Source organism: Stomoxys calcitrans, chromosome 4, assembly GCF_963082655.1.
Source record: "Stomoxys calcitrans chromosome 4, idStoCalc2.1, whole genome shotgun sequence".
Taxonomy (NCBI): domain Eukaryota; kingdom Metazoa; phylum Arthropoda; class Insecta; order Diptera; family Muscidae; genus Stomoxys; species Stomoxys calcitrans.
The window spans coordinates 146,884,935-146,912,635 of NC_081555.1; the positions used below are offsets into that span (position 1 = coordinate 146,884,935).

The 27,701-nt window shown below is 40.3% G+C and overlaps 1 long non-coding RNA gene across 1 annotated transcript; it reads right to left on the reverse strand.

Annotated features, from left to right (window-relative positions):
* Positions 1-337: 337 nt before the first annotated feature.
* LOC131997244 (uncharacterized) lies at positions 338-27,701 on the reverse strand. Its single transcript, XR_009398145.1, has 3 exons — positions 27,616-27,701; positions 612-800; positions 338-547 (listed from the first exon to the last, which is right to left on the reverse strand). It is a non-coding gene; the product is annotated as an uncharacterized LOC131997244 (long non-coding RNA).

Here is a 27,701-nt window from a genome sequence, read left to right on the forward strand (position 1 = left end):
GACAAGATAGACTGCGGTCTCCAGGTCTCTTGAGTCCTTCAGAGGTCCCCTAGGGGTCCCTTAGGGGTCCCAATTTCTGCATCAGTTCCCTGAACTTCTCCCAGTCGGTACTCCTCGGGTTTCTGTATGGCACTCGACCCGAAAACATATCCTATAGTGATCCGAAAACGAGCACTCGCTGGAAACGTTCCAGTCCAACACCTTCACCGAGTCACAAGCGTTATATCTATAACCTGTTCCCTGATCCGGTTGTAGAAAGTAGGGGCGTTTCCCCCCAATTGCATGCAACTAGGCCCGTGGGTAAAATGTAATCAAAAAGTGACTCACCTCTACCATTGGTATCCGTGCTTCCCCAGAGACTGTAGTGTGCATTCGCATCACCCCCTAGCACAAGGTCATGTCCCTTCTCCTCGGACCAACTGACCAGGGCCCGTACGGTGTCTGTAGGGGGGTTGTCCACATCATAGGGTAGGTACATGGAGCCCAGTACCACTAATATTGTAGTTTGCGGGGATTCTCCAAGGCCACTACTGTTAAGTCTTCATCGCTGAAACGAGAAATCAGAGTAAGGTTCAAATCCCTACTGAATACGATACAGCTTCTAATCTTACCTTCTTTGGGGAGGGGGGAGATTAGATTCAGATTTCGTGATCTTAGTCCGCGAACCTTAGTAGCTTGTCACCCACGGTTCTTGAACGAGGGCCACATCAGTGCCATCTCTCCCCATAGCTCTCAGCAGCTCTTCCGAGAGAAGTCTTTTATCCATTCTATAAAAATGTTCTTACACCGTAGGATAGCTCCTGGAACAATTCGAAAAGAATGGGAGAAAAGCTACCCGCTTGAAATTTTGCACAAATACTTTTTGTTAGTGTAGGTCGGTTGGCATTGTAAATGGGCCATACCGGTCCATGTTTTGATATAGTTGCCATATACACCGATCTTGGGTTTTCTTCTTGAGCTTCTAGAGGGCGCATTTATTATCCGATTAAGCTGAAATTTTGTATGACATCCAACAACTGTGTTAATTTTGGTTGAAATCGGTCCATAACCTGGTATAATCCGATCTGGGATTTTGACTTCTGCACCCTCTAGAGGGCGCAGTTCCATTCGATTTGGCTGAAATTTTGCATGACGTGTTTCGTTATGACTTCCAACAACTGTGCTAAGTATGGTTCAAATCGGTCCATAACCTGATAGAGCTGCCATATAAACCGTTTTTGAATTTTGAATTCATGAGCCTCTAGAGGGCGCTATTCTTATTCGAGTTGGCTGAAGTTTAGCATGACGTGTTTCGTTATGACTTCCAACAACTGTGCTAAGTATGGTTGACATCGGTCCTTAACCTGATAGAGCTGCCCTATAAACAGATCTGGTGTCTTGACTTCTTGAGCCACTAGAGGGCGCATTTCTTATCAGATTTGGCTGAAATTTTACTTGATGTGTTTCTTTATAATTTCCAACAACTGTGCTAAGTATGGTTTATATCGGTTCATAACCTGATATAGCTGCCATATAAAGCGATCTGGGTTCTTGACTTCTTGAGCCACTAGAGGGCGCATTTCTTATCAGATTTGGCTGAAATTTTACTTGATGTGTTTCTTTATAATTTCCAACAACTGTGCTAAGTATGGTTTATATTGGTTCATAACCTGATATAGCTGCCATATAAAGCGATCTGGGTTCTTGACTTCTTGAGCCACTAGAGGGCGCATTTCTTATCCGATTTGGCTGAAATTTTGCATGACGTGCTTCATTATAATTTCCAACAACTGTGCAAAGTTTGGTTCAAATCGGTCAATAACCTGATACAGCTCCAATATAAACCGATTTTGAATCTTGAATTCATGAGCCTCTAGAGGGCGCTATTCTTATCCGAGTTGGCTGAAATTTAGCATGACGTGTTTTGTTACGACTTCAAACAACTGTGCTAAGTATGGTAGACATCGGTCCATAACCTGATAGAGCTGCTCTATAAACTGATCTGGAGTCTTAACTTCTTGAACCACTAGAGGGCGCTTTTCTTATCCGATTTGGCTGAAATTTTGCATGAAATGTTTCGTTATGACTTTCAACTACTGTGGCATTGCAATTTGACACATTGACTTATGTTGAGCTTTTCGACATCCGTATCTTATCTGGTTCAGATCGGTCTATATTTGGGTATAGCTACCAAAAGACCAATATTTTGTCCTACAACATTGTACAGTGTCTTCTACTTATAAGACCACTCATTGTCCGTGCCGAATTTGGTCCAAATCGGACCATATTTCTCTTTTGCTGCTATGGGGGCATAAATTATGCATTTTTCACCGGATTGTGACGAAAGGTGGTTTACATATATACCCGAGGTGATGGGTATCCAAAGTTCGGCCCGGCCAAACTTAACGCCTTTTTACTTGTTTTTATAATCCATCCTAGTGGCAACTCTTCCATTCCTTTAAAATGGCACAATTTCGTTTCTCATCTTCGTGCGAATGTATTGTCGAGTGTGGACTAACATGACCACATGTGAGCAGACTTCTATAGATACAAATGAAAATAAAAGGAACAACTCACACATTCCAACAGAAAGTTTTGCACTCCACACATATTTGTTTATTCGTCTGCATTTGTATGCGCGCGTGTGTGTGTGCTTTTTTTATCCAAAAAAATTATTTTTTTTTAAGTGGTCAAGGATAGTGTGTGGCTTAACCGAATAACAACGTGAAAAAAAGGAAACCAAACCAAATGTATTTTGTTTAATTTGAAGAGATTTTGAAAGTATTTCAGTTGTTGTTTAATTCCGTTGTAGCTTCCCCACAACAACGTCATCGTGCATTCTTCTGCTGTAGTTGGGAGATTTAAAGTTTTTCTTGAAGTTTCGTAGAAAAGAATTACGTGTGCGTTAAATACATAGAGCGGATTATATATTGGTATTTTATTTGGCTAAAGGATTAAAATGAAGCACAAAAAAGTTTCTTCTTTAACTGTAAGTTTTTGTTTTGAAAACCCCAAAAAAAAATTAAATAATAAACAATGAGCAATTGATACAAGTAGCAGACATGGATTCGAATTAGAACCTTTTTGCAGCAAAGGTTCGCATCCGTCTTAGCGTACAGAAATATGAGCGATTCACTGCATGGAAGCTGGAAGTCGATGGATGGATTATACTCCAGTTCAGTCATTATCATATATAGTCACAGCATTATGGCCTCTGCGATTCAAGAAACGATGTTAAACTGTAAAAATCGCTGCAGCAATGACTACAGCATCGTTCCTAAGGACCGTGTAAGAAGCAGGTAATACAAGATGATCCAAGCCGACGTCAGGTTACAAAATGAGTACATTGAGTTGCAGGGCAACGCTTTCAGATCAGGCAGCATCGAGATCGAAATGTATAACATTTAAGTGCAATACCAAAACTGTATGAGCTGCTGGTTTCTCGTAGGTTATCCCATATTGTCATACCAACACGGATTTGTTAAGGGAAGGTCTACTTTGACCGACCTATTATTATGCTTGTCACGCATATGATGGTTTTGTAAACAGATTTCAAACAGATGTATTTTACACTGATTTTAGTAAGGCTTTCGATACTGTGGTGCATGATTTATTACGATTTAAACTTGACATTATGGGTTTCCCATCAGTTCTTTTGAATTGGATATATTCTTATCTACAAGGCCGTATACAGAAAGTTTAATGTAATAATATTCTTTTCCAAGATATAGCTGCTTATTCTGATGTTCCACATGGCAGCAATTAAGTCCATTATTGTTCGTTCTTTAATTGAATGATCTTCGCTGATGATGTGAAGCTGCTTTGTAATTTGAATTCTCCAGATTGGTCACTGTGCTTGCAGAGCGATATGCACTCTCTGGTAGACTGGTGCAGTGTTAATAACATGGCGCTTAATCTAAAGAAGTGCAAGAAAGTATCTCTTTTCCGTGTCAGACCTATTCTGTTATATATATTCTTCTAAATTGGATAATGTAGTTTCCTTTACTGATCTTGGTGTTATTTTTGTGGTAGATTTCGTTTTAATTTGCACACTGTATGCACATTGACTTCTCATCATTAAGGAAAAGTCGTTGGGTTTTATAAAATGGTGGTCCCAAGAGTTTGATGATCCTGATGATCCAAGCGTTTATTTAAAATCTGAGTCCGGCAAACGTTGGAATACGTTTGTGTGGTTTGGAACCCATTCTTAAGTGCTATCAGATAGGATTGAATCAGTCCAGGCATAATTTCTTCTTTTTGCGATTAGGGGCTTATCATGGGATTTGTCTGAATTTCTTCACCCCTATGAGAACCGCTTGAAACTTATTGACTTACCAACGCTCGCTAGGAGGAGCTTGATGCTTAGGACCGTACTTATTGTGAAATTATTGCGTGGTCAGGTTGATTTCCAATTCATAACTGACGAATTCAATTTTAATATTCCTCTCCAAATACTCGGCATTACCTAGCTCTTAGACTATCTGAAATCTAATTACGAATTAAACAATCCGCTTCACTCATTGTGTGATGTATATGCCAAATTGTATAGTAGTATATCCTTCAACGATCCTGTTTATGTAATATAGAATGTTATCCTTTGTCTGTAGTTTGTTGTAGAAATTGCCAGAGAAGATTGTTTATATTATTGTCTTTTCATTGTTGTGTAATATCTATGTTGCTTTAGATGTTGATCTAACTACAGTATTTAACTGGCTGTGAAATTTCTGTAGCCAGTATTACCCTAACCCTCTACTAACCCTCCATAGTTCGGACTATGAGGTGTACGCATCTCTTCGTAATGGGAGGTGACCCCCTCGGTCGGCAAAGGTGGGTGTGGGTGGAGTGGGAACGAACGAAAAAAAAAAATAATTAAAATATTTACGTCCCACTATTGTCTTATTTCTCCCGGCTAACGCCCTGATATTGGAGCACTGCTCTTAGGCGAGAAGTACATAGTCATGGGAGACTTCGCTCACAATACATTATGGAACTTGGGCCTTAGGAATAACAAGAGCAGCGCAGCACTAGCAAAACAAATAAACAACTCCACTAAAGTTGGACATGCTAGGCTTTGGGGGCAACACAGAGCGTAGGAGGGCTGGTAGATTAATTTCTGGCGTTATAATGAGATCACATATTTTAATACCCAACACCACCACGGTGGTACTGGGGATTAATAATGTGTTCATTTGTTTGCAAAGCTAAAAAGGAGAAGATTTAGATCCATTGATAAGTATACTGATAGGATTAGAATTACTTCATGATTCGATTTAGCTCTATGTCCGTCTGTCTGTCCATGTATTTTTTGATCAAGGTACAGGTCGCACGTATTGTCTGATTGTCAAAAAATTTTGTACAAGTCACTTTTTTGGTCTAAGAATGATAGGTATTGATTATGAACAAAATTGGTCTCCGATCGTTGAGCTCGCCTCGAAAGTGAATCAAACAAAAATTGTAAAACTTAATGATCTTCGCCTTAACAGGCAAAAAACTTGAAAATGAAAAAATTCGGCAGAGTCCCGCCGGAATTCGAAACTGGGCAGACGGAGCAACAGCGAGAGCCATTGCTGTTGTCTACCGTTAGAAGCCATCAATACAACTTCCAACAGATGCACAGAATCATGTGTACCACGGAAACCGTGTAATTGTCGCAGGAAAAAGTCAGTCATTGCACAGAAACACATGCATTGGGAAAAACGGACAGCTAATAGACAGGGTTTTCGAGTGTGATAATTGTATCATAGAAGCGTTTTCACAAGTAATACTTTAGGGCCCGAACTCCCCAAAAATTATTTTGTCTCATGACAAAAAATTTATTTATTTTTTTTTTTAATTTCTGTAATGACAAAACTTCATGTTTTTAATATTCTTTAACAAAAATTAGCTCAGGCCAGAGTCGCCTCAAAACTATTTTTCATCAGGACCAAATTATAATGAAATTCTTACTTAAACCAAATTTTCATGAAATTTCTTCTAAGCAAATTTAAATGAAATTTTTTCTAAAATCAAATTTTCAGCGTACCATTCTCCAAGGACAAATCTTCTGCCAGAATCGGCTGCCCTCGAAATTATTTTTTAAAGACAAAATATCATTTAATTAAAGTTTTTTCTAAACACAAAATTTTAATTAAATTTTTCCACTGGACAAAATTTCCATAAATCCATTTCTTAAGATAAAATTTCTTCTAAAGAGCAAATTGTAATGTTTTTATCTAAAGAGTAAATGTCAGTGAACATTTTCTGACAATAAACCTTTGCCCTCGAAAATATTTTTTAAAGCCAAAATTGTAATGACACTACATTTTAAATGTTTATACCCTCCACCATAGGATGGGGGGTATAATAATTTTGTCATTCTGTTTGTACCTACTCGAAATATTCATCTGAGACCCCACAAAGTATATATATTCTTGATCGTCGTGACATTTAATGTCGATCTAGCCATGTCCGTCCGTCTGTCCGTCCGTCTGTCTTCCGACAGCACGCTAACTTCCGAAGGAGTAAAGTTAGCCGCTTGAAATTTTGCACAAATACTTCTTATTAGTGTAGGTTGGTTGGTATTGTAAATGGGCTATATCGGTCCATGTTTTGATATAGCTGCCATATAAACTGATCTTGGGTCTTGAGTTCTTGAGCCTCTAGAGTGCGCAATTCTTATCCGATTTGAATGAATTTTGGCACGTAGTATTTTGTAATGATATCCAACAACTGTGCCAAGTATGGTTCAAATCGGTTCATAACCTGATATAGCTGTCATATAAACAGATATGGGGACTTGACTTCTTGAGCTTCTAGAGGGCGCCATTCCTATCCGATTTGACTGAATATTCTTACTTTCAAATACTGTATCAAATGAGGTTCAAATCAGTTCATAACCTGATATAGCTGTCATATAAACCGATCGGCTTCTCCCATGGCCTTCAACATACGTGTGCAATATGGTCTGAATCGATCTATAGCTTGACACAGCTCCCATATAAACCGATCTCCCGATTTTGCTTCTTGAGCCCCGAATCGGACTATAACTTGATATAGCTCCTCCTTCTCCTCCGTCCATATTCATTATTCTTTGTTTGCTTAAAAAGTGATACTGCGCAAAGAACTCGAGTGATGCGATCCATGGTGGAGGGTATATAAGATTCGGCCCGGCCGAACTTAGCACGCTCTTACTTGTTTTATTATGTTTTTCTATTCTAGGTTAGGTAAGGTTTAAGCGGCAGCCTGCTATCAGACTCACTTAGACGTTTTCGTTCATTGTGATATCACAGGAGAAGAAGAAGGAATATGCCTTCAAGTTTCTACCGCTGAACAATCCAGATGGCTTGTGAATGTTCACATTCGATAAATCAGACAGGTTCTCAAAGAAATGAGAATCTAAAGTGGAACTGCTTCTGACTGCTAGTGCGCGACGGACACACAGAAGGTAATCTACAGACTCTTCTTCTTCGATGTCCTCACAGCTTCTGTAAAAGTCGTTGCTGGCAACCTTCAGTCTGTCAGCATGTTTTCCGATTAGACAGTAACCTGTCATGACGGACACAATGACTGAGGCGTCTGTTCTAGCCAGTGACACCAAAGCGGTAAAGTCTAGATTAGGCCACTTAGTTTGGGGAGTGCTCACAGCCCCTCTTTGTGACTATCTATCATTCGTTTTTCTTCGAGCACTAAGACTAAGCTTACATGTCACTAGAGGCATACCCACAGATTCCAGTTTTCCTGGAATATGTAAGGTAGTACCTAGTCTCGCCAGTATATCCACTCTACAATTCCCTGGGATATCTCTGTGGCCCCGCAGCCAGAAAAGGTGAATTTTGAACTGTTCAGCCATCTCATTGAGAGATTTGTGTTCAGAAATACGTTCTCCAGGGATTTAATGGCTGCCTGGCTGTCTGAGAAGATATTTATGCCAATCGTTGTAATAACATTATATCTTGGCCATTCCACTACTTCTTTAATCGCAAGGATATCCGCCTGAATCACACTACAAAGGTCTGACATCTGCAGTTTATACCCAATGCATGACACGCGGTCTAAATCCATAACTTTTGCCAATGACTCTCTTGCAGGTGTGTAGGGCAAGAGTGGCCTTTCTTGCTCTTTCCAAAATGTTGGATTTGAAGTTCAATTCCTGTCCAGCAAAACACCCAGGTATTTTGCGCTTTCTGTAAATGGAAAATTTTCTCCACCCAAAGAGACAGGTTCCACTGTAGGCAATTTATATCTCCTGCTGAAAAGAACTACTTCTTCCTGCATGGATTTATACCTAGACCACTTTCGGTAGCTCACTTTGCTGTTGTTCCTAGAGCTGCCATGTCATCAGCACATGCGACCACTTTTATGCCTTTTTCTTCCAGAGACAATAATATATTGTTAAAGGCTATATTCCAAAGTAGCGCAGACGGTACACCTCCTTGAGGTGTTCTACTGCTGACCCATTTTTTAGATCCACAGATCCCAAACCTGCCGTAATGCATCTTTCAATAAGTAAGTTATCAATAAACTTTCTTACGCTAGAGTTAATGCCCAGAAACTCCAATTCCTTCAAGATTGACGTCGGTTTTAAATTATTGAAGGCACCTTCAATGTCCAGGGAATGCTACCATTGTATATTCCTTGACAGCGAGAGAACCCTCTATATAGCCGACTAGGTCGTGAAGGGCTGTTTCAGTGGATTTGCCTTTACTATATGCGACAGGCGATCTCCAGGGATCTTTGCCCTAAGATATGTTTCTATCAACCTTTCAAGAGTCTTGAGCATAAAGGATGACCGACTAATAGTAGGAATATCTTTCGCATTCGTGTGGTAGGGTTTTCCTGCTTTCGGAATGATGATGACCTTTGTGTCCCTTTATCCCACAGGTATATATGACATTCTGATACAAGCAGAGTATATCTTCCTAAGCCAGGGAGATATACTCTTCAGTCTATCAGACACAGCCTGTAAATTAACCGGTGAGACATCATCAGGGCCTGGCGACTTAAAGGAGTCGAAACTTCTTATCGCCCAAAGGATTTTCGGCTCAGACACAATTTTCCTAATGGCCTTCGACGAATGCATATCAGTGACAACCTCTTCTGGCGCCACCTTGTCTGTTGGTGAATTTCCCGGGAAATGTGTATCAAGGAGTAGTTCTGGACATTGTCCATACATTCCCAATTCTACCCAGGATTTTTTCTGAGCCTTTCTCAGCTCGCCCATATATTTTCTTAGCTCATCCCTATAGATGTCACAATCGTGTGGTGCTCTTGTTGCTTTTGCTATGTTGAACAGTTTTCTGCAGTCCTTCCTTAGACTAACCAGCTCTGGGGTTCACCGTGGCGGTCGTTGTTTGACCCTTGGCTAACACAAGCGAGTTATTCAGGGCCTTCGTGGTCCTCTGGACCGCCATGTCTATATCCACAGCAGTTTCCATTTTCTTTTCTGGTCTAGAAGCGAAAGACGTGCAGAATTTTTGCCGAAAATTATCCCAATCCGTCTTTCTTTTGCTTAGCCGAGGGACCACTTTTGCAGAATTTTCTCCAAGGCTGAAGCTAATATAACGATGATCGGAGAAGCTGTGGACATCCAACACAATCCTGTCGCACATTCCTCCACTTATATCTTCCGATACAAAGAGAATGTCTTGCTTCTTCTGTCTGTTCCTGGTAATATAGGTTGGTTAATCCCCTTATTACAAGTCGCCAGATTGCAACTTATAATATATTCGATAAGCAGCTTACCTCTTTCGTTGACATCCGAACTTCCCCATATCTGGTGATGTGCATTAGCATCACTTGCTGAAATGAGGCTCTTCTACCCTACAAAAGCGGCTTCAACCAGCGACTTTTTGAAGGCGGCAATTCTGAATCGTGTGTGACAGAAGAAGGAAAACATTTAGACTACTTTTTGCAAGAATGCAGGGTCTGTGTCGTCCCATTCCCCCTTAAGTAGTTTTAATCCTACAATTCTTAGTCCACGAACCATTCCTCCACACACCCATGGTTCCTGGATAAATCGAATCCCCCTGCCATCAGTAGGATCTTTAATGCCGCCGAATCGGCCTTACAATGGTAGAGACTTATCAGTAGAAACCGGACCATAGTTAGGATTCATAACCACTGTTGTGTTAGTATAGTCTTCTGATTCCACCAGGAGTTCATCTTGTCATGATGAGATTCCGTACGCATCCAGGGGCAGGTGAGAAAGCTGTGGAACCACTCTTCTTCAGAACACTGCACACTTGCAGTGTGGACGATTCCTCCTTAGATGCTTCACAAGTTGCTGCTGTCGAAATACTTTTTGGAGTTCCATACTTCCCAGTTAGCGCATACGTTGAGCCCAGTGCAACTTTGTGACCAACCCGCACAGGGCTTGTCTGGTCCCGTTTTGATGCCATCCCCTCCTGTCTTAATTGTGGCAGGGGGATTTTCAGTCTCTTTCAATCCGCCCGACTTTAGCGATCTGGTCGATAATTCCTGTGTCAAGTGATCAGCAACAACTGCTGAGTCGTCTCCTGATTCCCCAACCCCACCGCTTCTATAAACGTTCAGTTTCAAACTTGTTGAATACGTAGGATGCAACCCCTTCAGACTTGTTGAGGTTTGCGAGGCAGCCGGTGTTTAGTACGAATACTGCATGTCTCCGTTCACCATCAGACTCATCCAATCTACCAATCTTCCAGTCGGCGGTTGAAAGATTGAGGTTACATTCTCTTGGTCTTCCGTGTACTGATTCAGGATCTGATGGAATCTTTGGTATCCAAGCATGCGCCATTGGTCGAGAAGGAATATCTTTCTTCTTGACTAAATCTAGAGCCACACTGGCCGACCTCACCAATCTTTTTCAGCGCACAACGATACATTTCAATCGAAGGCAAATAGTCTGTATCGGCCTCAATACCAGCCTGCAAAGTCACAAACTGATGGAGACCCAGGAAATTCCGCAAGATCATCGGAGTATACTGATGACAGTACATTGACTATCCCACTCCAATTATTCCTAGGTATGCAGCCTTGTTCTTCTCCCTTGTCGACAACTGCCATCACCAAACCGTCCCTAGCGAAATTGGGAAGGGTTCTTGGACCCATCTTACAATTTTTATACCCTCCACCATAAGATGGGGGGTATACTAATTTCGTCATTCTGATTGTAACTACTCGAAATATTCGTCTGAGACCCCATAAAGTATATATATTCTTGATCGTCGTGAAATTTTATGTCGATCTAGCCATGTCCGTCCGTCTGTCCGTCTGTCCGTCCGTCTGTCTGTCGAAAGCACGCTAACTTCCGAAGGAATAAAGCTAGCCGCTTGAAATTTTGCACAAATACTTCTTATTAATGTAGGTCGGTTGGTATTGTAAATGGGCCATATCGGTCCATGTTTTGATATAGCTGCCATATAAACCGATCTTGGGTCTTGACTTCTTGAGCCTCTAGAGTGCGCAATTCTTATCCTATTGGGATGAAATTTTGCACGACGTGTTTTGTTATGACCCTAAACAACTGTGCCAAGTATGGTTCAAATCGGTTCATAACCTGATATAGCTGCCATATAAACCGATCTTGGGTCTTGACTTCTTGAGCCTCTAGAGTGCGCAATTCTTATCCGATTGGGATGAAATTTTGCACGACGTGTTTTGTTATGATATCCAACAACTGTGCCAAGTATGGTTCAAATCGGTTCATAACCTGATATAGCTGCCATATAAACCGATCTTGGGTCTTGACTTCTTGAGCCTCTATAGTGCGCAATTCTTATCCGATTGGGATGAAATTTTGCACGACGTGTTTTGTTATGATATCCAACAACTGTGCCAAGTATGGTTCAAATCGGTCCATAACCTGATATAGCTGCCATATAAACCGATCTTGGGTCTTGACTTCTTGAGCCTCTAGAGTGCGCAATTCTTATCCGATTGGAATGAAATTTTGAACGACATGTTTTGTTATTATATCCAACAACTGTGCCAAGTATGGTTCAAATCGGTACATAACCTGATATAGCTGCCATATAAACCGATCTGGGGTCTTGACTTCTTGAGCCTCTAGAGTGCGCAATTCTTATCCGATTGGAATGAAATTTTGCGCGACGTGTTTCATTACGATATCCAACAACTGTGTCAAGTATGGTTCAAATCGGTCCATAACCTTATATAGCTGTCATATAAACCGATCTTGGGTCTTGACTTCTTGAGCCTCTAGAGGTCGCAATTATTATCCGATTTGCCTGAAATTTTGTACGACGGATTCTCTCATGACCATTCACATACGTGTTTATTATGGTCTGAATCGGTATATAGCCCGATACAGCTCCCATATAAATCGATCTCTCTATTTTACTTCTTGAGCCCACAAAGGGCGCAATTCTTATTCGAATTGGCTGACATTTTACACAGGTCTCCAACATATAATTTAATTGTGGTCCAAACCGGACCATATCTTGATATCGCTCTAATAGCAGAGCAAATCTTTTCTTATATCCTTTTTTTGCCTAAGAAGAGATGCCGGGAAAAGAACTCGACAAATGCGATCCATGGTGGAGGGTATATAAGATTCGGCCCGGCCGAACTTAGCACGCTTTTACTTGTTCGCCCTTGTTCTTATTGGAATATATTTCGATATGTTGTGTGGGCATAATTTATGCATTTTTCAGCGGATTATGACGAAAAGTAGTTTACATATATACCCGAGGTGATGGGCATCCAAAGTTCGGCCCGGCCGAACTAAACGCCTTTTTAATTGTTGTCATTTAAAACAGTAAAGTTATTTTCGCACTTAAACATGTGGTCGTTTAAATTGTTAAATATTCGTGTCAGTTACTCAACACTCTACCTTTTCTGCTACCAGAAAAACTTGCTCATCTTTACTGGAGGATATGACTGTTCCCAAGGTCTCCCACCGACTTTATTTTGACTCTTTGCGTCTCGACTCGGCTCAAACTCACATATTTCCACAGTGTGATATGGGAACATTTAACTTGTATTTCCCATCCGACTGAGTTCGGTTTCTCCATCCGGCTATGCTTTATTAATATGTCTTTCCGAAAATTGCCTTAAACACCAATTGTCATTTCAATTGAATTAAAGTTTCCTGCACATAATTTTGCTAAAACTTTTTTTAAACTCCTCCTCCTTCACTTCACAAATATTTGTTTTGTTTATATTAAACAAAGTTGCGGCGTTCTTTTGACAGCAAATAGCACAGCGATAAGTAAACATGCGAAATCAATTAAATTAATAGCAAGAAGATATGACGTTGTGGGCTTATATTTGTTAATTGGTTTATATGTCACCATTAATGACTCAATTGTTAAAACAATACGGGCGAGGAAAGCTCTTTGACCATCAGTAGTCATATGATACCGTACGGGGGATGGGTTGAGAGTGGATGCAGCAACTCCGCCACAAAGGACAATAAAGAATGACGCGTCGATAGCATTTATTGATAAAGAAAACAACTCATGAAAGAAGCAAGCAAAAACACAGAGAAACAGCCATGGCAACGGAAACAACGTAAATAAATTGATGTCGACGATAAACAGATCCCGTCTCGCGTATATTCACACATATGTATCCTTTGGAATATCCTTCCTCCCTTTTCAATGGCATAGCAGTGTGAGTTGAGGACATATAACATATGGGAGTGCCCGCGAATTTTGTTTGTGATTCCTGAAAAGAATTTTCAATGGCATTTCAGTTTCCCTGCCGCGCTTGAGTCATTCGTTTTAAAAACCAGCTGCGTGAAATTTTCATGTTGGCGTTGTTAGTGTTGTTGGTTTTGTTGTCTTCCTATATTGATTTTCATTTCCCATTTGTTTAAACATTATCCGGTGCCATGTGTCTCCTGTTGTTGTATTATTTTGGTAGTTTCCTCTTCCTTTACGATTTTTGTTCATTTTTTCAGTAGTGCAAATATTTACGTGACCTTACACGTTGACATGCGGTGTGTCTGGGCCTGGAATGTATGGTAGTGGTGCTACCATGCTTTTGCTGTTCCCGCTATTTTTTACTTCCTTCAAACATTTTTGTTTGTTAGAATGGAATTGTCCTTTGTCATGAGTCCATTGTTGTCCATGTCGGCGAGTGCTAAATAGCTTTGTAGAATTTGCTAAATAATGGGAAAATACTTTTTGGCTATGTGCAATTAACAATGGAGAACGCAATTTTCATTTAAATTTTGTATTTTGCAAACCGCGAGTATAAAGCACAATTACGGATGCATGTTTCTACAACCTGGACATATAAGAAAGTGTTAACCAAATCCTTGAACAAGCGAATAAAGAGTGATTCCCGACATCTGACCGAAATGTGGATTAGATCGGTCGGTATTTAGATATAGCTGCCATATAGACCGATCTCCCGATAAAGGGTCTGACGCCCATAAAAGCTGTTTTTGTATCCGATTTCGCTGAAATTTGCAGCAGTGGGTTATTTTGAGCCTCCCGACATCTGACCTAAATATGGATTAGATCGGTCGGTATTAAGATATAGCTGCCATAAAGACCGATCTGCCGATAAAGAGTTTGAAGCACATAAAAGCCTTAATTTTTACCCGATTTCGCTGAAATTTAAAACAGTGCGTAGTTTTAGGTCTCCCGATATTCGCCCCAAAAATGGTTTGGATCGGACTATATTTAGATATGGCTGCCATATAGACCGATCTCCCGATAAAGGGACTGAAGTCCTTAAAAGCATTTTTTTTATCCAATTTCATTAAATTTTGAAACCGTGAGTGGTTTTAGGCCACCCGTCATCCGACCCAAATATGCTAAAACAAGTAAGAGCGTGCTAAGTTCAGCCGGGCCGAATCTTACATACCCTCCACCATTGATCGCTTTTGTCGAGTTCTATGCGCGGTATCTCTTTTTAGACAAACAAAGAATAATGAATAAGAACTGTTATGCTATTGGAGCTATATCAAGTTATAGTCCGATTCGGACCATAAATGAATGCTGAACATTGTAGAAGTCATTGTGTAATATTTCAGTCCATTCCGATAAGAATTGCGCCTTGTAGGGGCTCAAGAAGCAAAATCGGGAGATAGGTTTATATGGGAGCTGTATCAAGCTATTAATCGATTCAGACCATATTAGACACGTATGTTGAAAGTCATGAGAGAAGCCGTTGTACAAAATTTCTGCCAAATCGAGTGAGAATTGCGCCCTCTAGTGGCTTAAAAAGTCAAGACCCCAGATCGGTTTATATGCCAGCTATATCAGGTTATTGACCGATTTGAACCATACTTTGCACAGTTATTTCAAGTCATAACAAAACACCTCGTGCGAAGTTTCAGCGAAATTGGATGAGAATTGCGCGCTCTATTGGCTCAAGAAGTCAAGACCCCAGATCGGTTTATATGGCAGCGATATCAGGTTATGGACTGATTTGAACCATACTCAGTACAGTTGTTGGAAGTCGTAATAAAACACCTCATGCAAAATTTCAGCCCAATCGGATAATAATTGCGTCCTCTAGTGGCTCAAGAAGTCAAGACCCCAGATCGTTTTATATGGGAGCTATATCAGGTTATGGACCGATTTGAACCATTCTTATTATAGTTGTTGGAAGTCAAACCAAAATACGTCATGCAATATTTGAGCCAAATCGGATAAGAATTGCGCTCTCTACTGGTTTAAGAAGTCGAAACCCCAGATCGGTTTATATGGCAGCTATATCAGGTTATGGACCTATTTAAACCATACTCAGCACAGTTTTTGGAAATCGTAATAAAACTCCTTATACAAAATTACAGCCCAATCGGATGATAATTGCGCCCTCTAGTGGCTAAAGAAGTCAAAACCCCAGATCGGTTTATAAGGCAGCTATATCAGGTTACAGACCAATTTCACCCATAATCAGCACAGTAGTTGGAAGTCGTAATAAAACACCTCACGCAAAATTTCAGTCAAATCGGATAAGAATTGTGGCCTCTAGAGGCTCAAGAAGTCAAGATCCCAGATCAGTTTATATGACAGCTATATAAAAACGTGGACCGATATAGCCCATTTACAATCCCAACCGACCTACATTAATGAGAATTATTTCTGCAAAATTTCAAGCGGCTAGCTTTACTCCTTTGAAAGTAAGCGTGCTTTCGTCTGACAGACGGACGGACTGACAGACGGATGGACGGACGGATGGACATGGCTAGTTCAATTTAGAATGTCATGACGATCAAGAATATATACACTTGATGGGGTCTTAGACGAATATTTCGAGGTGTTACAAACAGAATAACGAAATTAGTATACCCCCATCCTATGGTGGAGGGTATAAAAAGGACTGTATTTAGATATAGCTGTCATATGGAGGCCACCGTAGCGCAGAGGTTAGCATGTCCGCCTATGACGCTGAACGCCTGGATTCGAACCCTGGCGAGAACATCAGAAAAAATTTTCAGCGGTGGATTTCCCCTCCTAATGCTGGCAACATTTGTGAGGTATTATGCCAGGTAAAACATGTCTCCAAAGAGGAGTCGCACTGCGGCACGCCTTTCGGACTCGGCTATAAAAGGAGGCCCTTTATCATTGAGGTTAAACTTGAATCGGACTACACTCATTGATATGTGAGAAGTTTGCCCCAGTTCCTTGGTGGAATGTTCATGGGCAAAATTTGCATTTGTCATATAGACCGATATGCCGGTTAAGGGTCTGAAGCTCTTGAAAGCTTTACCCGATTTTGTTGAAATTTGAATTTGGCTGCATAAGTTATGCCAATTATCACCGGATTGTGACGAAAGGGGGTTTACATATATACCCGAGCTGGTGGGTATCCAAAGTTCGGCCCGGCCGAACTTAATGCCTTTTTAGTTGTTCTTCTTCCAAGCCCTTTTAACTTACCATCAAGTAAGTAATCTCGCAATGGAATACTTTTATGTAACAGATTTACCCTTAATACTACAACAGCAGCAATTTATTTTTATGGTCCCAAAACATTTTATTCCATCATCATTCGCATTTAACTAGGAATTCATACAATTGCCAAAAATATGGCAGTAGGGAAAAAATGAGACAACAGAGATAACAAGTAAAAGCGTGCTAAGTACGGCCGGGCCGAATCTTATATACCCTCCACCATGGATCGCATTTGTCAAGTTCTTTTCCCGGCATCTCTTCTTAGGCAAAAAAGTATATAAGAAAAGAGTTACTCTGCTATTAAAACGATATCAAGATATGGTCCGGTTCGGACCACAATTAAATTATATGTTGGAGGCCTGTGTAAAATTTCAGCCAATTCGTTTAAGAATTGCGTCCATTGGGGCTCACGAAGTAAAATAGAGAGAACGATTTATATGGGATCTGTATCGGGCTATAGACCGATTCAGACCATAATAAACACGTTTGTTGATGGTCATGAGAGGATCCATCGTACAAAATTTCAGGCATATCGGATAATAATTGCGACCTCTAGGGGTCAAGAAGTCAAGATCCCAGATCGGTTTATATGGCAGCTATATCAGGTTATGAACCGATTTGAACCTTATTTGACCCAGTTGTTGAAAGTAAAAATAAAATACGTCATGCAAAATTTCAGCCAAATCGGATAGGAATTGCGCCCTCTAGAAGCTCAAGAAATCAAATCCCCAGATCTGTTTATATGACAGCTATATCAGTTTATGAACCGATTTGAACCATACTTGGCACAGTTGTTGGATATCATAACGAAATACTTCGTGCAAAAATTCATTCAAATCGGATAAGAATTGTGCCCTCTAGAGGGTCAAGAAGTCAAGACCCAAGATCGGTTTATATGGTAGCTATATCAGGTTATGGACCGATTTGAACCATACTTGGCACAGTTGTTGGGTATCATAACAAAACACGTCGTGCGAAATTCCATTTCAATCGGATAAGAATTGCGCACTCTAGAGGCTCAAGAAGTCAAGACCCAAGATCGGTTTATATGGTAGCTATATCAGGTTATGGACCGATTTGAACCGTACTTGGCACTGTTGTTGGATATAATAAGAAAACACGTCGTGCAAAATTTCATTCCAATCGGATAAGAATTGCGCACTCTAGATGCTCAAGAAGTCAAGACCCAAGATCGGTTTATATGGCAGCTATATCAGGTTATGGACCGATTTGAACCATACTTAGCACAGTTGTTGGATATCATAGCAAAACACGTCGTGCGAAATTCCATTTCAATCGGATAAGAATTGCGCACTCTAGAGGCTCAAGAAGTCAAGACCCAAGATCGGTTTATATGGTAGCTATATCAGGTTATGGACCGATTTGAACCGTACTTGGCACTGTTGTTGGATATAATAAGAAAACACGTCGTGCAAAATTTCATTCCAATCGGATAAGAATTGCGCACTCTAGAGGCTCAAGAAGTCAAGACCCAAGATCGGTTTATATGGCAGCTATATCAAAACATGGACCGATATGGTCCATTTACAATACCAACCGACCTACACTAATAAGAAGTATTTGTGCAAAATTTCAAGCGGCTAGCTTTACTCCTTCGGAAGTTAGCGTGCTTTCGACAGACAGACGGACGGACGGACGGACGGACGGACAGACGGACGGACATGGCTAGATCGACATAAAATGTCACGACGATCAAGAATATATATACTTTATGGGGTCTCAGACGAATATTTCGAGTAGTTACAAACAGAATGACGAAATTAGTATACCCCCCATCTTATGGTGGAGGGTATAAAAAGAGACACTAAAATTGCTTCACTCATTTTAAGGCGGTTTTTTGTCGCCACGTTTTATTCCTAAAAATATAACTCTTAACAATTTATTGCCGCCGCTTTGCGAGTCAAGTGCCAGAGCTATAGTTTTCAGTAGTTTTCCGGCACCACCGCCAATTTGAAGCCAAAACTAAGGCTCCTGCTGTGGTGTAAAAATGGGACAGAATAAAAACTGCAATTGCCATAGTGTCGCGAGACACCAGAATATTGGTGCAAACACTCTCATCCAGGGGGAAGCAGACAAAAGGGAACATTTAGACGCAATGGCAATTGTGATGACGCCACTACTATGGTTGCACTAAATTTTATGCTGTGCCCTATTTTTTTTTTCATCTCATTTTCCAATTCCTTACACAGAGCCAATATTTTATATGCGTTGTCTTTTATGCGAGTGTGTGTGTGTGTGTGTGAGTGCGCTGTGTGTCCTGGAGTGTGCTACACACTAAATCGAGGTTATTGATATGTCGTATTTTACTCAATGAGGGGTGAGTATTCCGAGAAAAAAAAACTGTTATCTTCTCTTTATCGCTTTTATTGGCAGTGTTGACTATGTTGTCGCATCGTTGGGATGCGGAGAACCAGGGACAGGGGATATTAATGTCATGCATTTATTTATGCGTTCGTTTAAGGGGTTATTTTTATGTAACAATTTATGGCCACTCAGTGAAAATGTTAATGACTTATAAGAGTATTTAAGAGTTTACTGTCATTTAAGTGACTTCCATGTTATGTTTATTTTTAATCGTCCTTATACGTTCAGTTATTAAAGCATTGTGAATATTGCTTAAATTTCAGATAATATTTTCCCCTATAATGCAGTTCAAAGGCATCTTTGTCAACTGCTTAAGCCAATTTCTTTCTTTGCCATTGGTATTAAGTTAATGTATAATTTACTAAATTGTTTACTTTCAACAAAGCTTTTCAATTTCTCTCGTTTCCCCATTATTGTTTGCCTGATTGTGCAGTGGTATTTTTACCATTGTTCGATTGCATTGTTGGTTTTAATTTCCTGATTTTGTCAGACAAAAGACTTCGGAAGTTTTCTTTGGTCTGGTAGTTTTTTGTTTTTGTATGTTTGCCCTTTCAGAGGCCAACTAATGGTCAATGACTGTAATGGTATTGTTCTGTAAATAAAATGATATAATGCTTCTTTTGAATAAGAAACGAACAAAGATATGTATATGAAAGAGAAAAAGAAAAATGCAACGGAAATGCTAGCAAGAGCTCAAAAAAATTGCATTTTAAATTGCACCAATAATTGAATTTAATAAAGCAAAAATTTATCGCATGAATATTACATTTTAAATAAAATGCCTTCCAAATTGAGGATAATAAAAGTAGTGAATAAATGAGATGGCTATTAAGTCGCAATTGTTTGCAGATTAAGGCAATGGTGGAGTAAATAGTTGAGCATGGCTTTATAATTCGGTATGCAAATGGGTCATAGGTGCGTATGAGTACTGTGACTATAATTATGGTTGATAATCTTCATACGCACCCTGGACCAATTAACAAATTTTAATGAGATTGCTTTTTGAGTCGTAACAGCTTTATTCTAAAACGTTTGCAGAACATGACTGTGGAAACAAGTGAAAAGGCGTTAAGTTCGCCGGGCCGAACTTTGGATACCCACCACCTCACGTATATATGTAAACCATCTTTCATCAAAATCCGGTGAAAAATGCATACCTTATATCGAAATATGTTCCGATTTGGACCAAATACTTATAAGTTCAAGTCATTGTTCAATTGTGTATAACAAAATATTGGTCTTTGAAGTAGCTAAAGCTAAAAATAAACCGATCTGAACCATATACGACAGGGATGACGAAAAGCTTAACATAAGTCACTGTGTCAAATTTCAGTGAAATGGGGCCAAGACTTTAAATCGAGTGTTCGGTCTATATGGCAGCTATATTCAAATCTGGACCGATCTGAGCCAAATTGAAGAATAATGTCGAAGGGCCCTACGAAATTCACTGTCATAAATTTCGGCGAAAACGGGTGATAGATGCGACTTTTATGGCCCAAAAACTTTAAATCGAGAGATCGGTCTATATGGCAGCTATATCCAAATTTTAACTGATCTAAGCCAAATTGAAAAATAATGTCGAGGGGCCTAATTTAACTCACTGTAACAAATTTCGGCGACATTGGACAATAAATGCGCCTTTTATGGGCCAAAATTTTAAATCGAGCGATCGGCCTATATGGCAGCTATATTCAAATCTGAACCAATCTGGGTCAAATTGAAGAAGAATTTCGAGGAGCCTAACACAACTCACTGTTCCAAATCTCATCGACATCGGACAATAAATGCGCCTTTTATGGGCCCAAAACCTTAAATCGAGAGATCGGTCTATGTGGCAGCTATATTCAAATCGGGACCGTTCTGAACCAAATTGAAGGTGAATGTCGAAGGGCCCAACACAACTCACTGTCCCAAATTTCGGCGACATCGGACAAGAAATGCGCCTTTTATGGGCTTAAGACCCTAAATCGTAGGATCGGTCTATATGGCAGCTATAACCAAATCTGGACCGATCCAGGCCAAATTAACTAAGGATGTCGAAGGGCCTAACACAACTCACTGCCCCAATTTCAGCAAAATCGGAAAATAATGCGCCTTTTATGGACCTAAAACCCTAAATTGGAGGATCGGCCTATATGACAGCTTTTTCCAAATCTGAAACGATCTGAGACAAATTGAAGAATAATGTCGAAGGTTCCAACACAACTCACTGTCCCAAATCGGCGGTTCGGTCTATATGGCAGCCATATACAAATCTGAACCGATATGTGCCAAATTGAAGGAGGATGTGAAGGGCCTAACACAACTCACTGCCCCAAATTTCAGCAAAATCAGATAATACATGTGGCTTTTATTGGCCTAAGGTCTTAAATCGGGAGATCGGTCTATATGGCAGCTATATCCAAATCTGGACCGATCTGAGCCAAATTGACGAAGAAGGTCGAGGGACGTAAACGCAACTCACTGTCCCAAATTTCGGCAACATCGGACAATAAATGCGCCTTTTCTGGGCCCCAAAACCTTAGATCGAGAGATCGGTCTATATGGCAGCTATATCCGAATCTGGACCGATCTGGGCCAATTTGAAGAATTTTGGCGAAATCGCCTTTTATGGGCGCAAGACCTTAAATCGAGAGATCTGGGCCAAATTAAAGTAAGATATCAAAGGGCCTAACACAACTCACTGTCCCAAATTTCAGCAAAATCGGATAATAAATGTGGCTTTTATGGGCCTAGGACCCTAAATCGGAGGATCGGCCTATATGGGGGCTATATCAATATATAGTCCGATATAGCTCATCTTCGAACTTAACCTGTTTATTGACAAAAAAAGAGCTATATCTGGTTATAGACCAAATTGGACCGTAATTTGCGCAGTTGTTGAGAGTCATAACAGAACACTTTATTGAAAATTTCAGAAAAATCGGATAAAAATGGCGGCTTGTAAAGGCTCAAAAAATCAAATTGGGAGATCGGTTTATATGGGAGGTATTTAATGATCTTGTCTTATTTGGAAATTTCAAAATTGCAGCGAAATTGTCTGAAAATTGAACATAGGTTAGGTGTTCTAAGTAACATACAGATAAAGACTGAAAATGTAGGTAAGCACTAAACCGATCGGTCTATATGGCAGCTATATCCGAATCTGGACCGATCTGAGCCAATTTGAAGAATTTTGGCGAAATGGCCTTTTATGGGCGCAAGTCCTTAAATCGGGAGATCTGGGCCAAATTAAAGTTAGATATCAAAGGGCCTAACACAACTTACTGTCCCAAATTTCAGCAAAATCGGATAATAAATGTGGCTTTTATGGGCCTTAGACCCTAAATCGGCGGATCGGTCTATATGTTTATTTTATCCGGGTAGTGGTTAGTGTCTCATGCACCGGAGTAATCTGGAGACAACGTGTTAAGAGTAATAGTGGTGTAAATAATAATTTGTTGTCTCAATTTAAAAACATAAGAACGGCAATACAATCATACCAAAGGGTCAAGTGAGCGTATAAGTATTGTGTTCATAAAAGCAAATTATAACTATCATACGCACTCTGGTACTATAAACCCGAAAACAGATCACAGGTTAGGTATTCTAAGTAACATACAGGTCAAGATTGAAAATTAAGGTAAGCACTCAACAAGTAAAAGCGTGGTAAGTTCTGCAGAGCCGAATCTTGGGTACCCTACACCATGGATTCTACTAAAAATGTACCCTTATTAACTCAGTTGGTATTTGCATTATCTTGTTACAATCAAATCGGGGAATCAGCTTTTAAGGTAGGACTCGATGTCAGTATTGAAGGATACAACGGTACTTCACACAAGGGTGAAAATGCAAATTTGGCCATGAACATTCCATTAAGGAACAGGGGCAAACTTCTCACATATCAATGAGTGCTGTCCGATTTAAGTTTAAGCTCAATAATAATGGGGCCTCCTATTTATAGTCGTGTCGGAATGGCGTGCCGTAATGTGTTACCTCTTTGTGGAGAAATTTTTACACGGATGCCATACCAAATGGTACAGTACCTCACAAATGTCGCTAGCATTAGGAGGGGTTAACCACCGCTGTACATTGTTTTCTGATGTTCTCGCCAGGATTCGAACCCAGGCTTTCAGCTTCGTAGGCGGAAATGTTTACCTCTGCGCTACGTTGGCCTCCACACAAGGGTACTTCACGCACCAAAGTTTAGCCAAATGGGGCAAAAGCTAAGGCTTTTACGAACTCAAGATGTTAAATCCGAACATGGGTTGACTTAAGGGAGTCCACCATGACGCAAAGATTATCAAGTCCTCCCCTTTCTATGCTAGCTATATTTGTGAGAAATCCTGCTATGGTAAAAGTTCTCTTCCAAGTGGTGTCGCTATGCGGTATGCTTTTCGGACATGGCGTAAAATTGTCGTTGAGCTTAAACTTTAATCGGACTGCGCTCATTGTTATGAGAGAAGTATCCCCTATTCCTTAATGGGATGATCATGGGAAATTTAGTGTAGTAAATTTATTTATTAACCTATCTGGGAGGTGTACTTCAAGTACCAAATTTCAACCAAATCAGATGAAAATGGAGGCTTCAGGGAACGAGTATATATGGGGCTATATCAGTTTATAGACTGATTTGGATCATACATGGATGTTGGAATCCGAAACAAAAGTCTTAGTGCTTAATTTCAGCCATATTAGAGTACACATGAGAATTTTAGGGGCACAGGATTTCAAAACCGGGGATTGGGGCTATATCCAAATTTGAACCGATATGGCCTATTTGCAATCGCCAACGATCTACATTTATGATACATTTCGGTGCAAGATTTCAAAGCGATATCTTCATTCCTTCAGACGCTATCGTGATTACAACAGACGGATGGACGAAGGCACGGACATGGCTATATATACTTCCTGGGGTATCATATCAATATTTTGAGGTATAAAAAACGGAATTAATAGATTAGTATACATCCATCCTATGGTGTTGGGTACGAAAATATGCCTGTATGGATTCGCTGTAAAGCCATGAGGAATGAGCCTAAAATTCAGATTATGTACGTGCACCTTACAACTCGTGTGACCTACTCGTTCGTTGACCTACCCAGAGCAAAAGTGACAGGAAGTGGTCATATCGGACTAAAGTGAATGGATTCTAAAATTTAGATTAGGTAAGGTTAGGTTTAAGTGGCAGTCTGCCATTAGACTGACTTTGACGTTTTCATACATTGTGATAACACGAGAACAGAAAAGGAAGATGTCTTCTAGTTCCTATCGTTGAACCATCCAGATAGCGTTAAAAAGCCCAATAACTTGCGAATGTTCACATCCGCTGAATCATACAGGTTCTCAAAGAATTGAGAACCTAAAGTGGAACTCTTTCTGACTGCTGGTGCGGGACACATTCACCAAAGGTGTTCTATAGTCTCTTCGTCTTTGATGTCCTTACAGCATCTTGAAAATTCGTTGCTGGCAACCTTCAGTCCGTCAGCATGTTTTCCGTTTAGACAGTGACCTGTCATGACGGACACAATGACTGAGATGTCTGATTTAGCCAATGACAACAAAGCGGTAGATCTCTTCAGGTCTAGATAAGGCCACATAGTTTAGGAATGCTCACAGCCGCCTCTTTGGGACCATCTATCATTCGTTGTCTTTCGGGCCTGGTCCTGAAAACGTAGCTTACATGTCGCTAGAGGCATACCCACAGATTCCAGTATCCCTGTAATGTGTAGGGTAGTTCGTAGTCACGCAAGCTCGTCAGATTTGCAGATCCCTGGGATATCTCTGTGGCCCTGCACCCAGAACAGGTGAATTTTGATCTTCTCAGCCATCTAGTTGAGAGATCTGCTACAGTCGTGGGCGGTTTTTGTATTCAGAAGTACGTTCTCCAGGGATTTAATGGCTGTCTGAGAAGATATTTTTGCCCATTCCACCACTTTCTTAATTGCAAGGATCATACAAGGATACACACTGCAGTGGTATAACCAGTTCTAAATCTTTCGAGTACACCACAAAACCCACCGGGTCGTTTAGTTTGGAGCCATCCATATAGAAGTCTATGTAACTTCTGTTACCAGGTATATCGTAGTTGCAATCGGTTCTATCAGGAATAGTAAAGGGTGATTTTTTTGAGGTTAGGATTTTCATGCATTAGTATTTGACAGATCACGTGGGATTTCAGACATGGTGTCAAAGAGAAAGATGCTCAGTATGCTTTGACATTTCATCATGAATAGACTTACTAACGAGCAACGCTTGCAAATTATTGAATTTTATTACCAAAATCAGTGTTCGGTTCGAAATGTGTTCATTCACCGTAACGTTGCGTCCAACAGCATCTTTGAAAAAATACGGTCCAATGATTCCACCAGCGTACAAACCACACCAAACAGTGCATTTTTCGGGAGGCATGGGTAGTTCTTGAACGGCTTCTGGTTGCTCTTCACTCCAAATGCGGCAATTTTGCTTATTTACGTAGCCATTCAACCAGAAATGAGCCTCATCGCTGAACAAAATTTGTCGATAGAAAGCGGATTTTCTGCCAACTTTTCTAGGGCCCATTCACTGAAAATGATTTGCAAGCGTTGCTCGTTAGTAAGTCTATTCATGATGAAATGTCAAAGCATACTGAGCATCTTTCTCTTTGACACCATGTCTGAAATCCCACGTGATCTGTCAAATACTAATGCATGAAAATCCTAACCTCAAAAAAATCACCCTTTAGTACAGTCCTTTTTTTTATCAAAAAGCGGCTCAGGTATGGTGTAATCAATACTGCCTGGAACATCGGATATTGTATCAAGGATGTTATCCGTAGCCGCCACATGACTAATGAGTAAGCTCCCTTAACCTCACGGCAGTGGTCGTTGCAGTTTGTCAAGCCACAAAGTTCAGAGGCATAAGATGCAGCATTAAATTCAGTACATCAGATGGTGTCGTCCTCAGTGCGGCTGTGATCCAAAAACAAGCCATCCCTCGGATCCGGTTAGGTATTAAGCAGTAGGTGGACTTTAGAATCGCCGTCCACCGGACCACAACATCATATAGCATTATAGGTCTGACAACTGCAGTATATACCCGATGCATGACATGCGGTCGAAACCCCCAACTTTTGCAAATGGCTCTCTTGCAGGTGTATAGGGCAAGAGTTGCCTTTCTTGCGCTTTCCACAATGTTGGATATGAAGTTAAATTTCCTGTCCAGCCAAACACCCTGGTATTTTGCGCTTTCTGTAAATGGAACATTCTCTCCTCCCAAGGAGACAGGTTCCACTGTAAGTAACTCAGCTTCCACAGTAATCATTGTGCACGATACTTATGCACTCCGCGATACAATTTAATTTGACTGGGCCATGTTAGACCTCCAAATTTAATTTTCGATAAGTCGACAGGTTCATATTTTCTTGATTTTGGCATCTTACTTAGTTAGTAAAATGGAAGTGCCTCTAAGTAACTTTAAATCTACTTACTCAATTTTTTAAGTTTGGTATATAAGTCCCACTAAAATTTGATTTAGGATATGTTTTTGGGACCGCTATGAGTTGCCTTAATCAAATTTGACCTCCTTTAAAAATGACAATTAACTATGGTCAGTCTTTTAAGGTAGTCATTCTATCATTTCGTTATGTATTGACCCCCCCCCCCCACTTCCAGTTGTCATCTAAAAACAAGGCAATCAATTGTCACAAGCATAACTTAACCCCCCCTCTCTCTAAGAGCCACTTAAATGATTGTTTTTTAAAAACCCCTAATAAATGTCTTGTTGTTTCAGTCATTGTTCCAATGGTGTTCTTAGCGCTGTACTTTGAATAGAGGCCAACAGAATCATGATTCCAAAGACCACAGCCAACAAAAAGAGTCAACCAAATGGCAAAACAGAAGGAGCACTTAAGCACTTCATAAAAGCACAATTCTCAACTCACACTTCCATTGTAATTTGGACGAACTGGGAATGTGAAGAAGGGAGCACACATAACAAGAATAGAGCTGAACACCAAAACACCCCATATACACACACACACACGCAGACAAACAGGAATCTTAAAAAGTTACTTAAGCCATTTTTAATATACTCCTTGAAACAACAATGCAGCTCTACACAATAACATACAGAGAAACATCATGGCAAACGAGGCATTACAAACACCTTCTTACAAACTCATGTGGCATTTTAGGAGTTACCACTAATTTTGGAGTTTTAGGGATGTATTTTTATACCCACCACCATAGCATGGGGGTATACTAATCTAGTCATTGCGTTTTTAACGCCTCGAAATATCTGATCCGAAACCCCATAAAGAATCGTCTTGATGTTGTGAGTCAATCTAGCCATGTCCACCCGTCCGTCGATCAAAATCCCACTAAAGTTCGAACGAATAAAAAAAATCCGCTTGAAATTTTGCACCGTTAATTCTTATTGATATATGTTGCTGGAATACCATGTTTTATACTTCTCAAGACCCTAGATGTTTCAATTATCCTCCGATTTGGCTGAAGGTCGGCACAAGAACATTTGTTTCGAGCT